This window comes from Delphinus delphis, chromosome 12 (genome assembly GCF_949987515.2).
Source record: "Delphinus delphis chromosome 12, mDelDel1.2, whole genome shotgun sequence".
Taxonomy (NCBI): domain Eukaryota; kingdom Metazoa; phylum Chordata; class Mammalia; order Artiodactyla; family Delphinidae; genus Delphinus; species Delphinus delphis.
The window spans coordinates 71,551,595-71,567,888 of record NC_082694.2 but is presented as its reverse complement, the minus strand read 5'-3'; the positions used below and the strand labels follow the sequence as shown (position 1 = coordinate 71,567,888).

General features: G+C 39.9%; 1 protein-coding gene across 8 annotated transcripts in view; it reads right to left on the bottom strand.

Moving 5' to 3' along the window:
• The window catches only part of ITSN2 (intersectin 2), a 162,287-nt gene extending 146,703 nt beyond the window's left edge, over positions 1–15,584 (bottom strand). For 2 of the 8 annotated variants that reach the window (XM_060027009.1, XM_060027016.1), the window contains exon 1: positions 14,966–15,160. The gene's annotated coding sequence lies outside the window, so the exon portion shown is untranslated. Of the gene's footprint in view, positions 1–14,528; positions 14,942–14,965; positions 15,161–15,311; positions 15,366–15,426 lie in introns of those variants that run through there. The other 6 variants (XM_060027011.1, XM_060027010.1, XM_060027020.1 and 3 more) reach the window with 6 other exon arrangements.
• Between the last annotated feature and the right edge of the window lie 710 nt (positions 15,585–16,294).

Here is a 16,294-nt window from a genome sequence, read left to right as displayed (position 1 = left end):
GGTTACTGGTAAATTCCAATCTCCACCAAAACACAAACAGAACAAGAGAGTAAAGGAAAGAAAAACTAGTGGCCAATGGATAGAAAAGCATTCATCCATTTTCTTACTCTGGCAAGCCAATTAACTCTTGTTTTAAAATATCAATACATTTCAAGTAAAGCATGCAATCACTGCAGCAAAAATAACACTCTTAAATAGAACATCCCAATCATTCAAGAAAGTGAATATGAATAAATATGCAATGAGGACTTTAAAGGCAAACTCCAAGTTCTGACAGGGACAAAAATTACCAGGGAAGAATAAAATAGAGATATTCTAACATGGAATGAGTCACACTTTAAAAAAAAGTGTATCCAGAAAACATCTATCACTGAACAGCAACACCTAACCAAAGTAAGGTCTCACTTTCCCCAATACTTCAAATCACAAATTTACAAATTCTCTTCACCCATCTGAATTCTTTAATTTTGAGGGGTCATGGACTTTTTTTTTTTTAAAGAAATTCGGCAAACCCAGTTTCTCTCGGAAAAAAACACAAATGCACAAAATGTGGCATACAATTTCAAAGGTTTCAGGCTTCCAAAGCCAATCTGTGGACTTTCAGAGATTCATGTAGTCCATAGTTAAGACCCTTAATTAAATGTACACTAATACCCATTTAAAAAAATTATTAGAGTGGGATAGAGTGAAAAAGAATCTGTCCAATTATGTAGTCCATTCATTCTCAAACTATTCTAACCATGGCCCACCTAAGTGGAACAAGAGATCCAACCTAGCCACTTGCTCCTATTTTCCAGTAGAAAAATAACACCATGATGAAGAAATTATAGCAATGAAACAGTTACACAAGAGCAAAATGGTCAACAAAAATAAATCTAACATAAGTCTTTAATTACAGTTAATTCAAGAGTAGCAGAAACGGGAACCAAATCAAACTCAAGACAATCCAATGATGCAATGAAAATAGTATCCATCAGTGTGGGCGTGCATAGTAGGAATTTTTCAATTCAATTCAGTGCTGCCAAAGTTTTGTAGAGTTAACAGATTTCTTAGAAGAAAACTAAGAAACCTCAGGAAGCTCTAGAAATTGGCTAGTTTTAGTTTATGAACACTAAATTTCAGTAATCCTTAATAACTCAGATTATAAGTAGCCTATAGGAATACATAAAAATCAAAGACTGTAAACGGAATAACAATAGCCCCCAAGAATTGAGGAAATGACTTGCATTTTACTTTCATTCATCAGAAAAAAGCCTTCCGACCTAGCATATGTCTTGAACTTATCTGGGAAGCAGCAACAGAATCCAATAATTTTCAACCACTGTGATTCTGTGATTCTGCTCACCAATAGTATAAAATCTAATCTCCTATTAAATTGGATCCCTCATACCTTGCTGGTGAGAATGTAAAATGATTTAGCTGCTTTCAAAAACAATTTGGCAGTTCCTCAAAATGTTAAACATAGGTTACCATAAAACTCAGCAATTCCACCCCTAGGTATGAACTCAGGAGAAATAAAAACATAAACCTATGTCCATACAAAAACTTGTACACGAATGCTCACAGCAGCATTATTTATAATAGCCAAAAGTGGAAACAACCCAAATGTCCATCAACTGATGAATGGATAAACAAATGTGGTATACCCACACAATGGAACCTTTGGCCATAAAAAGGAACTAATTACTGACACGTGCTACAACATGGATGCACTTTAAAAACACTATGGTAAGTGAAAGAAGCTAGTCACAAAAGACCACATATTCTATTTTCTCATTTATATGAGGTGTCCAGAATAGGCAAATTCATAAGAGACAGAAAGCAGATCAGTGGTTCCCTAGAGCTTGGGGTATTGGAGGGAAACGGAGAGAGGCTGCTAATAGGTATAGGGGGTTCTTTTAGATGATGAAAATGTTCTAAAATTTGTGATGATGCTTGTGCAATTCTGTGACTCTAATAAAAACCATAGAGCTGTAAACTTAAAAAGGGTGAATTTTATGGTTTATGAATTATATCTCAATAAATCTGATTTTTTTTTTAAAAAATCTGATCTTCACATGGCATACAAGGTGTTTTAGGGTTTATCTTCTGCCTACTTTTCCACTCTTGGAATACCTTCCCCTTCCACCTCTGCCCCATCTTATTCCTATTCCCTCTCTCCCTGAATCTGTGTAACTACCTACCTTCTCAGTGACACTTCTACCTACAAAAGCTTTCTTTGCCACATTCTCATTTTATCCTGTATATATCTCCATTAAACTACATACCAACTAGTAATGTAACCTTTGTTTTCATTCCTGCCCACCTCTATTAGACTGTGAGTTCCTGTGAATGTCTCTTCATCTTCATATACCTAGTGCTCAGCAGTCAGCCACATGGTAGGTACTAAAATATCCTTTAATAAACACAAATGCTTTGACTCAGAGATTAGCATCCTTTCAACTGCACTGAGGACAAGCAAGTTGACAGTCTGGAACTTGAACTTTGAAAGCAGATCAACCAATTGAGCTCTAATCCCAGGGCAGTTACTTCTTAGTTTAGTAGACTTCCACATGACATAGCTTCAATTTCCTAACCTATAAATGTGGATAATGCCAGGCTTTTTTAAGGCTCAGCTATCACGTCTGTAAAGCAACTGGCACACACAAGGCGATCATAAATGATGGCTATTACTACTATTATTTCAACATGATTTTCAACTATAATACAGTCAGTCCCCTACATATGAACCTTCAAGTTGCAAACTTTCAGATATGAACATGTGTTCGCATGTCCAATCACGTTAGTTCACATGCCGGGTGTACACTGTCACGTGCGTGCATCCTCTACAAGTGGTTGTGCTTTTGTGTACTCTACTGTACAGTACTGTATAGAGTTCACTAGTACAGTATCTTTATTTCAAGCCCACCATGTCCGGAAGAAAGCGTAAAAGCAGCACTGACGTAGCTGGTACTGCTAAGAAGCGCCAAGCGATACCGATGGAAACAGAAGTGAAAATAATTGAGAGAGTGGAGCGACAAGAGGAAGAAGTAGTGACTGAAGAACCGAAGAGATTCATGACACAGGAAGTGGCAAGGGGATTTTCTTTATTTGAGGAGGCAGTTAGTTTTTGATGCACAGGACCTGAACGTAGAATCATACATGAAGGTTGCAGCAGCAGTTCAGAATGCGATCCAGTGCTACCGTGTCATCTATGACGAGAAAAAAAGAGCTACTACCCAAACATCACTGGATCGTTTTTTTCACGAGGGTAGACAGAACTGAATCCAGCAAGGAACCAGAACCTGTGCCATCAACTTCAGGCATGGGTGAAATTGCAACTTGCCCTCCTTCTCCTATTGCTGATGATCCTTCAGCTCTACCATCTCCCACCTCCTCTCCCTCCTCCAGTCAGTAACTCTCCTTGCCTGTTCACTTGATGCCAGCCCCTGTATGCCAGCTGTTGTATTGTCCTACTGTATTTGTCAAGGTACTGTACTGTAATATTAAACATGTTTCTTTATTTTGTTTGTTTTTTATGTATTGTTTGTGTGAAAAGTATTATAAACCTATTACAGTACAGTACTATATAGCCAATGTGTTAGTTTGGTACCTAGGCTAATTTTGTTGGACTTAGGAACATATTGGACTTACGAACACGCTCTCAGAACGGAGTTCATTCGTATGTGGGGGATCTACTGTAGTTGGCTTGATTTCGCTGAACTGGTATAACAAACCACAGTTGTACCAATTACTAATAAAAAGGACATGTTTTTCTTACAAATATTGATTATATTTGAATAAAAGGTGACCACTATTTCTACCGAGAGGCTTAGGGCCCCAAATACACAAAGCATGTTGAGACTCAAAAACTTCAAAAAGAGAATTGTTCTATACAAACTTAGTTCTTAGTTCTAGTTCTTCAACTTAGCATCTTCAGTTTAAGATGTCTGAATATAAATTGTAAGTTTGGACTTTTAAATGTTAAGTTTAGCCCACAAAGAATCAACCAATAAACGGGGCAAAAAAAGAACTGGAATGGTAAACTAATACTGAAGTAGCTAGCGCTCCAATAATATCAAAGATTTAAATTAAACCAATTTTAGAAGAATTAGTCAACAACACTGAACAAGACAATTCACCCACACGAAGGGGGAAAAAACATCTAAGAATAGCTTGTGACTCAGCCTGCATTGCTGTAAGGGGAGGGCTGGGGGTGCTGGTTATTTGGTCTATTCTCTTCTATCAGGACTAAATATTAAAGCAAAATTATTTACTTGAATGAGAAGTACAGAGGGAAAAAATTCAGGTAGATTCTTCACCTTCAAGTAAAATATCACCTCTCTGAAATAAAGATAACTTTCTAAGTTTTGAAGCCATGCAAGAAAACACAAAGGAAATAGTAAAAATTCATTTATATAAGTATTTTAAACTTCTGTTGAAAAAAAATTAAAAGATATACAATTGGAAAAAAATCACAACAAATATGACAGCCATTATTTTTAATATACAGAGAACTACTAAAATAATGAAAACAAATAAACAGACAATTTTCCAAAGAGGAAATAAAACTGGCTAATAAATGTTAACATCACTAATAATCAAGAAAATACAAATGAAGTTCTCTTTTGTTTCTCCTTATAAACTTATTAAAAAAACCCCACAACAACAGACACTAGACAGTAGTCAGGGCTAGCAAACATGAGAAGAGATGAGTACTACAGACATACTCATGGGGGTGCAAACTGGTAGAGCTCTTCAGAAGGCAGTGTGAAAATATACAGCAAGAATCCTAACAACGTTCTTATCCTGTAAGTCAATAATTTCATTTCTGGAAATCTGTCATAAGCAAATAATAATAAATGTGGGAAAGACTTTACTTACAATGATATTCACTGCAGTTATTATTAGTTACTACACAAAAAAATTGGAAATAATATAAGCATCCAATAATAGGAGGACACACTGAGCCAAGTATTATGGTGCCACTTAAATTCATAATGATATGTAAATTATATCTCAATAACCTACTTTTTAATAAACAATTTCAGCTAGACCATATAATAACCTGGAAACTGGTTATGCTCTTATAACCTATGATATACTATAAATGTGTATTTATCATTATTAAAAATAACAGCGGCTAACGATCACTGAATACTTACCAAATACCAAGCCTGACACTCAGGTCTTTACTTGTTGTCACTGTTATCTCATTATCACTGATATCCTCACTATCAGGGCCATCCTAGAAGTCTGAGGCCCAGGACCACTCACCCACTGTGAGGCTAGCCCAAGATAAATCACACTTTAAAGGAGGTCTCAGTGTAAACATTTCCATAGGCCCCTTGAGAATATTAAAAAAAATAGTTTGAAGTTAAAATTTAATTATTTCAGAAAAGAAAGGTACAGTACCCCTGACTCACCCCCCTCCCTGCAACCACAGCCCAGAGTAGCCCCAGCTGACCTAACCAAAAGACAGGTCCGATTATTATTGTTACATTTATTGAAAAGTCATTATGAGATGGTCACACTAAACATACATTATCTCTTCATCCTCATAACAACTCTAGGGATAAATATTATTAGGAAATCTCCACTTTTTAAAGAAAAGAAAACTGAGGCTTAGTGAGACTGTTACACTCACAAAGCTAATGAAAGGCTAAGTTGGAACTAAAACCCCAGACAGCACAAGCCATGTTCCTAACTACAGTGTTGTATTGTAAAACATGTACAAAAATATATATGCAAAAACAAAGAGAAAAGAGAGGGTGGATGGGAGACACCAAAATATGGTTGTCATTGGTTGTTGGACTTGGAATAACTTTTTTCTCCTACTTTTTCTCCCTCTATTTTACAAAGTTTCTTCAATCAGCATGCATTATTTTCATAATGAAAAAAAGTTTCAGTTACATGATGAGACATAAAGAGGAAAGGAATTTGAAAAAATATCAAATTAAATGACAAATAAATTACGTTGTTAATATATAAAGTGCTCACTTTTTATTCTTCTAGATCAGCAGTCAGTATACCTCAAGATTAGGCTAGTGGAACAACAGAATGTCCCTTAGTCTCTTATCAAAGCTAGAAGAACAGAAACGTAATGAACCCTGGAGAAAAAAGGAGTTGAGATCTTATCCAGTGTGCTGACAGCCAGGGAAAGGTGTGCAGGAACCCAAGTCTCCACGGACAAAAGCTGCATGGTTCCTTCTCTTCCCAAGCCCAAGGCTTCTACTTCAGGCAAAGGCTGCCAGTGGGCCTACCCCACCAAGTCACCAAACTTCCCTGGGCATTTCAAGATCTTACCAAGTTTACACCAGGACCCTCCAACTTCCCCTGTCCCCTCACACTGAAAAACGGGGGAAGTCAGAAGAGAAACTGAACACTTTCACAGCAGAAGAAATCTAGAAGGAAGATTTAACTATCCTGAACACTAGACCAGGTATGCTGGGTGAAAGAAGAACTTATTTCATCAGGCTTTCCCAGAGGCAAGGTTGATAATCCTCAAAATCACTCTAAATAACTTGCGGTTCTCCGAATGGGGAATTTCCACATCTGTTTTCACTCGGTTTTAGTCTCTGGGCCCTCCCTCTCTCCCTCCTTCCCCACGGGCCTTCAAAGCGCAGTTCCAAGGTTAGTTCCTCAGTGTAAGTTTCTCTATTTTACATATTGGGAAGGTTGATTTCCTTCTTGATATCACCAACATCATCATGAGCACCTTTAATTCAAATCAACAAATCTTTACGGAGTCATCAGAGGTATAGCACCTGTATAATAAGATGTGTAAGCGCAGGGAATACACAAGAGGAATAAGACGAAAACTGAGTATTGCATGTAAGTGCTATAGGTATAAAGAAAAGACAGAAGATGGGCACCTAACTTTGCCTTAAGACTAGAAAGTTGTTAGATGAGTAATCCCAGAGGAAATGAATCCTAAACTCAGTAATGAAGAACTAAACAATAGGTATCACGCAGTAGGCTAGGAAAACAGATTTTTAGGAATTGGGAACAGAAATGGTCAAGGACACAGAAGAAAAAACTGTCTGAAAATTTAAAACATAATGTCAGAGGTTTGTAAATGGAGCTAATAATAGCACCTACATCACAGGGGTGTCGTAAAAATTAAATGAGTTAATAAATATAACGAATTAGAATAGTGCTACACATGGGGATTACAACATAAATGTTAGCTATTATCATTATCATTGATAAGAATCAATTTACAAAACTAAGAAACAAACTTGGAAAAAAATTTACACCTATAAGCAAGAGTTAACATTCTTAATATATAAAGAATTCTTAGAAATAATCAAGAGATGAACATGTCAATGAAGTGAGAAAAAGACAAATATTTCTCAAAGAAAAAAAAATTTAAGTATAATATTATTAATATTCAGAGAAAGAAAAATTAAAACAAGGGTTTTTATCAAATTATTAGATTAAAGAAAAAAAAGCCAGTGTTTCTGAGGATGTGGGGAATAGGACTGATTACATCTGGTAAGAGAACACTTTGGTACTGACAAGTTTTTCTAGAAGACAACTTGGCAATACATTTACATGGGCCTTAGGAAGTGTCCATACCTTTTGATCCAATACCACTGCAACTACTAGAAATTTATTCTAAGGAAATAATCATAGACATAAACACAGATATGGTTACAAGGATGTTAACTGTGGCACAATTTAAAATATCAACAACAAAAAAACTATAAACTACCTTAATGTTAGAGAACCAATATGAGACAATGATATGAGCACAGTATATACAGTCAGACTAAGTTCATAACCTATGGCTGCCACTTATTGGCTATGGGATCTTGGGAAAATTACTAAACCTGTCCTTGCTCAATTTTCTCAGCTGTAAAATAAGTAATAAAAGAACAGGTCTTATAGAGAGTCTGAAGACTAAATGAGCAAAAATATGTAAAGTGTCTCAAAAGTATTGATAACCAGGATATAGTAAATGCACAATAAATACTAGACATTATTAACATACCGTAGTAGCAAGCCAATAAAAATTATATTGTAGATAAATATATAATAAAGTAGAACCATGGTTTTTGATAAATGCTAGTAAGCTAAAAAGCAGATTATATAAGCAGAGTATATAATTCCATTTTTCCCAAAGAAAAATTTCTAGAAGGAGATCTACTAAAATATTAACACTGAACATTTCTCCGGGTAATATGAATTACGGACTATTATTTTCTTCTTTCAACTTCCCTGTAGCTTTCCAGTTTTACACAAGGAACATGATATTACTCATCACAATAAAAATGGTACAAACAAAAAGTCTATAGAATTTTAAAACAAACACAACATAGCACTTTTAGAAAAAACCAAATTAAGGTATCTATTCTAAACTATTTGATAAATCTCTGCTCTAGGCTCATGTTGTGCCTGAGGTTTTTTGTTTTTTGTTTTCTGGCTTAAGTTACTAGAAAATAGAAATATTAAGAGATCTGCTGGGTCCAAACCAAACAGTAAATGATAAACATTTCTGTTAAATACAATGACCTGAAATACTATTAAATTTACTCATAAAATGTGTACAATAATCCTTCCCCAATCTTGAATTCCTTAATAATTTTGAATGAGGCCAATTTACTTCTCTCGATTTACCCTCACCCACCTACCCACACATTCCCTAGCCTCATTTCCTACCTTACTTTTCTCCATGGCACTTAACAAATTCTAACTCCTAGACATTTTGTCTCTGCTCCCCCCCCTTTTTTTTTTTTGCGGTACGCGGGCCTCTCACTGTTGTGGCCTCTCCCGTTGTGGAGCACAGGCTCCGGACGCACAGGCTCAGCGGCTATGGCTCACGGGCCCAGCCGCTCCGTGGCATGTGGGATCTTCCCGGACCGGGGCACGAACCTGTGTCCCCTGCATCAGCAGGCGGACTCTCAACGACTGCGTCACCAGGGAAGCCCTGCTCCCCCTTCTTGAATAAAAGTAGCACAAGGGCCAAGGTTTTTGTGTATTTTTTTCACTGTTTATATTCTCAGTGGTTGGGCCAGTTCCTGGCATGTAGACACTCATTATTTGCTAAAAGAATTAATTCAATACCAAGAATTACAAGTGATTTCTATTGGGTTTAACTTTTTAAAGAGGAAAGACAGTGTTTGAGAAAAAAGAAAAGAAAGTTAAAGCAGGTGGCAGAAAAGGTGGCAAGAGGGGATTTTTTTTTCATTGAAGCCCCTGGAAAGACAAAGATGGGGTAAAGTCAACTTAATGAGGAAAGCAATAGCAAAGATGGATTTAAGAGAGAGCTGCTGCATGTACTTTTTCAAAATGGGATTACCACCAGGTTATGAAGACTATAAAACCCAGGTATTGGAAAGTAGGTTCAGAAAGTTTTGGGTTATCTGTCTCTAACCTAAATGGCTCTTTCCATCTCCATCATCCAAGTGACTTAGCTTTCTAGGACCCAGTGGAACCCTGGATCCTGGAGGTAGGAGCTAGTATGCTGGAAGAAGGCGGCAAAAACTCCAATCAGAATCATGGAATGAAGACCAGACACCAAAAGAAAGGAGAGGTGGTGAGGGAAAGCCTTCCAATACAGGTTGTCTAAGCATTTCACTGGAACTTTAGCAGAGGGAAAGCCTAAAATGTTTCTCGTGAGGTGAATAGAGTAAGGGAAATTAAATCTCAAGTCTTAACCATGGCTTCTCCTCTACAATTCCGGTTTTTAGGGCTTACCACAAAGTCAGAGAATGAATGCTACACAAGTGTTCCCAGCCTGCATCATTCTCAGCAAACTTCACTAATCCTGAAGTTCTCACTTATATTCACCAAAAAGTATCTCATACTTACTAAAATTAAAGTCACCTAATGTTACATAAATTGAGAAATTATTAACTTGACCTACTTAATTCTTATATTTAAGCAGTCATTCTTTTTTTTTTAACATCTTTATTGGGGTATAATTGCTTTACAATGGTGTGTTAGTTTCTGCTTTATAAAAAGCAGTCATTCTTAAGTGTGAAGGAGGAGGGGTGAGGGGGTGAAGAAAGTGTCCAAATACATATTTTAAGCAAAAATAAAACGATAAAGCAACAGTTATCAGTGTCCTCCTAACTGTCGGAGCAAACCCTGCTGGGTCCTTATCTGTATGGGCTCTGCAGTTTCACACTGCCACCGTCCTTGATCATTCTTTCCCATTATCAACCTCACACTAGCCAAGCACTCCTCACACTGAAAAGTAGAAGTTATTTAAGCATATGGATTCAAAGACTTTGAAGTAATAATCCAAAGCTGTTGTTTCTTTTGCAGATATACAACATTTTCTTCTTTCAGGCTATGTTTCCCCATCTCCCCACTGCCCCAAATTAAGGGGACTAAAAGGGCAGATTCTTTGTTGGGAGATGGGATTGTGGCTAAATTCTACTCTATTTTCCAGCCTTCTTTTAGGAATGGTAAGATTAAAAATTAAGGGCTAGGGCTTCCCTGGTGGCGCAATGGTTGAGAGTCTGCCTGCCGATGCAGGGGACACGGGTTTGTGCCCCGGTCTGGGAAGATCCCACACGCCGCGGAGCGGCTGGGCCCGTGAGCCATGGCCGCTGAGCCTGCGCGTCCAGAGCCTGTGCTCCGCAACGGGAGAGGCCACAACAGTGAGAGGAGAGGCCCGTATACCACAAAAAAAAAAAAAAAAAAAAAAAATTAAGGGCTAATCATCATCAAAAAATCTACAAACAATAAATACTGGAGAGGGTGTGGAGAAAAGGGAACCATCTTGCACTGTTGGTGGGAATGTAAATTGATACAGCCACTATGGAGAACAGTATGGAGATTCCTTAAAAGACTAAAAATAGAACTACCATACGACCCAGCAATCCCACTACTGGGCATATACCCTGAGAAAACCATAATTCAAAAAGAGTCATGTACCACAATGTTCATTGCAGCTCTATTTACAATAGCCAGGACATGGAAGCAACCTAAGTGTCCATCCACAGATGAATGGATAAAGATGTGGCACATATATACAATGGAATATTACTCAGCCATAAAAAGAAATGAAATTGAGCTATTTGTAATGAGGTGGATGGACCTAAAGTCTGTCATACAGAGTGAAGTAAGTCAGAAAGAGAAAAACAAATACCCTATGCTAACACAAATATATGGAATCTAAAAACAAACAAACAAAAAAATGGTTCTGAAGAACCTAGGGGCAGAACAGGAATAAAGACGCAGACATAGAGAATGGACTTGAGGACACGGGGAAGGGGAAGGGGAAGCTGGGACAAAGTGAGAGAGTGGCATGGACATATATACACTATATACACTACCAAATGTAAAATAGATAGCTAGTGGGAAGCAGCCACATAGCACAGGGAGATCAGCTCAGTGCTTTGTGACCACCTAGGGGGTTAGGATAGGGAGGGTGGGAGGGAGACGCAAGAGGGAGGAGATATGGGGATATATGTATATGTATAGCTGATTCACTTTGTTATAAAGCAGAAACTAACACACCATTGTAAAGCAATTATACTCCAATAAAGATGTTAAAAAAAAAATTAAGGCCTAAAAGGCTAATTTCTTTTCCAGTTACTAGGTTAAAAAAATTTTTTAATAAATAAAAAATAAAAAGGAGACTAAGTTTAGTTTTGAAATTTCTCATCGACATAAGTTGGAATAATAACAGGTAACATTTATTAAGCACTTATACTGAGCAGAAGTCACTGTGCTAAGCACTTTATATTATATACAACAGCACTATGAGTTGGTAATGTTACTTCCCCCATTTTACAGATAAGGAAACAGAAGCTTAGAAAATTAAAATAAGTTGCTCAAGGTTGCTATTTAGTGTTGGAGCTGGGAGCAGGAGGCTTAACTTGAAAGCCTGTACTCTTATCTACCACAGTTAAGATAAAAATAAATAAAATTTTCATTGAAACACATAACATGAATATGTATTAGTGAAGAAAAGGATCTAGAAAACATGAAACTGTTGCTTAAGTAAAACAAGTTAAATGTCTGCCATCTGGTATTAGATCCCTAAATGTCTACCATAATCACTGCTAAACAGCTTCACAAATAAATCAATCATTCAGTGTCCTGATATAGCTGTGAAATTAATTTTTAAGTGAATCTCTCAAAATAATACATTTGCAAATGAAATATGCTGCCCTCTTAGAGTTGTAAAAATACATTATCTCTTGATGTATTCACTGCCCTACTTCTATTTCTGCTGTTTCCTCCCCCCTCCCCCACTTCCTCTCTGCCTTCAGATCCTTTAAGGCCCGTTCAGTTCCTCCTTCTCAGCAATACCTATATGCACACTCTTACTCAATAGGACTCTAACATTAGTCGCTGTGCTCTGTAGTTAAAGGATGACAAAAAGTCAGGAATGAACTCAAGTAAAAGATACAGCGTTTCTGATGCATCTTCATCTTTAGAACTATTCTTTTACAGAACTAATCCTAAACATGATTTTTCTACTTCATACTTGGAATCCACCTTTAACAATTAACACACAAAAAAATCTGCCTTTTTTAAGCTTTTCTTCATAAATAGTTATTCCATACATTTTTCCATAAATAAGGTATTGAAAAGATCAGAATATAAAAAAGAAAAACAAGAAAATGCACTGTTGTATGGTAATAAAATACCCCATTTTGAGAAATGTAATTAGTTTATTTTGAATCATTCCTGGAACTTGTTAATATAAATGCTTTACAAGTAAATATAGTATATAAAAATGCTAGTTACTTATCGATGGAATAATATGTACTTTCATTCATCTATTCAACAAATATTTATTGAATGCCCAAATAACCTTTTGTTTTTGTTTTAATTTCTGAACCAAGATGAGTGTACCAGATAAGGGAACAGGTGCTGAAGTTAGAAGGATCCTGGTTTGCAACCTGGCTCCTGTACTTACTAGCTCAGTGACCTAGAGCAGCTCAGTTAACCTAGAGTAGTCAGTTAACCTTCAGATTAACATTTCATTTATCTATTTGATGGGAGGGAAAGAACTACTCATAGGGCACAGCACAGGGCCTGGCAGGCAGTAAGTACTCAATAAATGACAAGAATGGTAAATACATTTTAATACTGAGGAAAGAAGCTGAAAAGGGAGATGGCCAATAATGGTCTTTTTGTCTTACTAGAAAGAAATTTGTGAAACTGTATTAAAGATACAATAAAATAAAAATCTTAGGGTTATGTAAGAAAATTTCCATTTTAAAAAAGAGATATGATAAGTATATAGAGTGAAAAAACTAAAAAATAAAGATAAGGAAGAAAGAAAGAAATGGGTAAAGAAGATCTTGAAAGCTACTGAGTTTGGGTGACGGATGTATAGAGGTTCCTTTTACTATTCTGATTCTGTGAAAATACAAAAATTTTTAAAACCATAATTCCAATCCCAGCACATGCCTAACACATTTCCTCATATTCAGGAGAGATCAGGATTTTATCCTTGAGATGTGCTGAACTAACAATAGTACCTCCCTGCTCAATAATTCAGTACAGGTCAAGTTTTCTCAGACAATTCTACCTTTCGCTATAAAGGTAAACAAAAGGAACAATTACATGCATTAAAGTATAAAATGCAACCTCTTCTGAGGCTCATTAATACTACACTAAAACAGCAGCCATGCACATTTTTTCCATGTCCTCTAAAAAAAACACAAAATTCTGTTTGTCCTTAAACGAAGCTTTTAAAAACAACTTGCACCTTACATACTTTTGAAATAATAAAGGATATATGTCAATCATATCTCAGTAAAGCTGGGGGAAATAAAGAAATGACAAGAAAATCGTAGGCACAGCCAAAGAAACTTAGCACATCAGAACTGCTACTATCTTTAAATTTTGAGGGACGTCATTATTAATTTATGTAAAGGTTCTACTTTATGTTTCTAGATTGCGTTTAGGTTTTACCACTGATTAACAACATAGCAAACAAGCACAGGGAGAGAGGCAATTAATTTTCTTAAGAGGCTTAAGAGGCTTAACCTACAGAGTCTAGGCTACCTAAATTAAGCTGACTGGGACAACATAAAATTTCAAGGCACACCTTGCCTATTTCTGGTTAAGCAAGTAAACACTAGTAAAAAACTAGAGCATTTAGTAAAGCAAACATTTTTGTGTTAACCTTAATTCCTATCACAAAGCGGTTGGCTCCATCAAAAATATTCCTAATTCCTAAACAATACAAGTTTCAAATGAAGCATACTTGCCCTCAGCAATCATTCGACGATAAAGCACAGGATTAATAAATCCCAATACAGCATCTTTCTACAAAATGCAAGGCCATCTGCAGTTTCAGCCTCGGTTTACCCATTCACTATGCATATGCAGGCGTCTTTTAAAAAAAATTATAAAAGCAATAAACTTTACTCTGGTCCAAGAGATTACATCTCTCCGTGCTTCCTGTACACCCTGGGAAGTCAATAACACTAAAGTCAAATTGTAACATTTCCCAACTTTGGTTTAAGGTGAGCGGTGGACGCCGAGCATCCGCCCACTGGCCTCTCGTGACTCGGGCTACTTTGACGCACCAGGATGCGGCTCACCTGACATTCCGCACCAACCCTTACCAGGAAGGAAAACCAACTCCGTGAAAATAAAATGGGGCTCCGAGGAAGCATGCGGGTGCCCCTCAGGGCTGTCTCTCTTCTGCCCGCACCCCGAAAGCGAGGGGGCTACGCCGCCCTCGGCCCGCCGCGGCGTCCGCACCTGCCAGAAGAGGCCGCGGCCGGGGGCCGGAGCTCGGCCGTGGAGAAGAGGCAGCCCGGCCCCGGCCCCTCGTCGTCCGCCCTGGCCCCGCCGCGGGGGCAGGAACCCGGCGCCAGAGGTTTCCGCCCGGCGCCGCCAAGCCCGCCAGGGGCCTAGCTCGGGGGCCGCCCGGGCTCCCGAGGGCCCGTCCACGTCGTGCGGGGCGCCCAGCCCGGCCCGCGAGCCTCCCCGCGGCGGACGCGGTGGCGTCCGCACCTGCCCCGCGCCCTGCGGCAGGCCCGGCAGCAGCTTCACCCACCTGGCGCGCCACCGCGCCTCCCGCACGTCACAGCGCGGTCCCGCGCCCCTCGGCACCAGCGGCGCGGGCGCGGGCGGACGCCGGGAGACCCTGCCCAGCAGCCGCCGCCGCCGCGGCCGCTTCGTAGTCAGGCTGCCGCCAACGAACCTGTTGCGCAGCCTGTCACGGCTGCTCGGGCTCCGCGGCGCCGCCTCAGCCCCACAACAACATGGCGGCCGCGGCCTCCGCAGGAAGCCGGGGGGCGGGGTGGGAGGCGACGGTCCGGGCGGCTGACTGCCCGCCCGCTGCCGGGCACTGACTCCCCCACCCTCGGGAACCCGAAATTGGCCCGGGCGCGGCTTCTCACCCCCAGAGCCCCAGGGCAGCGGACCCCGCGGGCCTGGTCCTAGTGTTCCGCTCTCCCCTCGGGGAAGCCCCGAAGCCCGGACGCGGCAGCCCTTCCTGGAGGGGCGCCTACCCACCTGGCTCCTCCTCCGCGAGGTGACATGTTGAGGCTGGGTGGTGCTTTTCCCGCCACCGCAGACCCCACAGTTTTGGAAAAGGGCCAAACGGTGTATGGTGCGTGCCTGCTGCACCTCCCGTGGCGCTCTCCCTGGAGCCTTCTAACTCACTACAGTATCTTCGCCGACCTGGGAGCTCGAGTCCCCTGGAATGGGGGGTGGGGCGGGAGGAGGTTGTTCCCACCCTTGCTCATGGGTGTGTTACAGGCCTTTCCCTCAGGTAGCTCAGAAGGACTCACTGTACCCAACGGTCGTCCATGCAGCGTTCCTCACCCTCCTCCATCACAAACAAAAAAGGGCAAGAGAGGGGCCTTCCAACCCTCATCCACGCTCAGAGCAACTGCCCCGTATACTCTGGCCGAGCAGTAAGAAATTAGTCACCTCTCCGTGAACTCCACCACCTGAGGGTCTGCGGATGCTGGACGTTCTTCCCCGCCTGATAGCTGCCTGACAGGTGAAGCTCAAATTGTGTCTCTTTTTTCTCCCCTTTCAGCTCCTAGTTTCTTCGCAAAAGCCTAGATAACACAAGTCACCGCCATTTATGGAGGTTTTGCCCGTGACACAGCGCTCCTACAAGAGAAAGCCTTTTTGTTAGTTGGGGTTAGAGGAGTCGGTGGTTCCTCTGGGCATAACAAGAGTGGGGGTACGAGACCCAAGAGCTCTGTTGGCTTTCAGAGGCAGGGGCGGGGCTGGTCCCATGTGCAAAACTCATATCCCCATGACTTGTTGGAAACGGAGAAATCTGTGCAGATCAGATGATCCCGTGGCTTGCTTTCATTCTACCTGTTGGGGCATGTGAAGGTAGCAAGGCTGGCTTGAGAGGCATGAC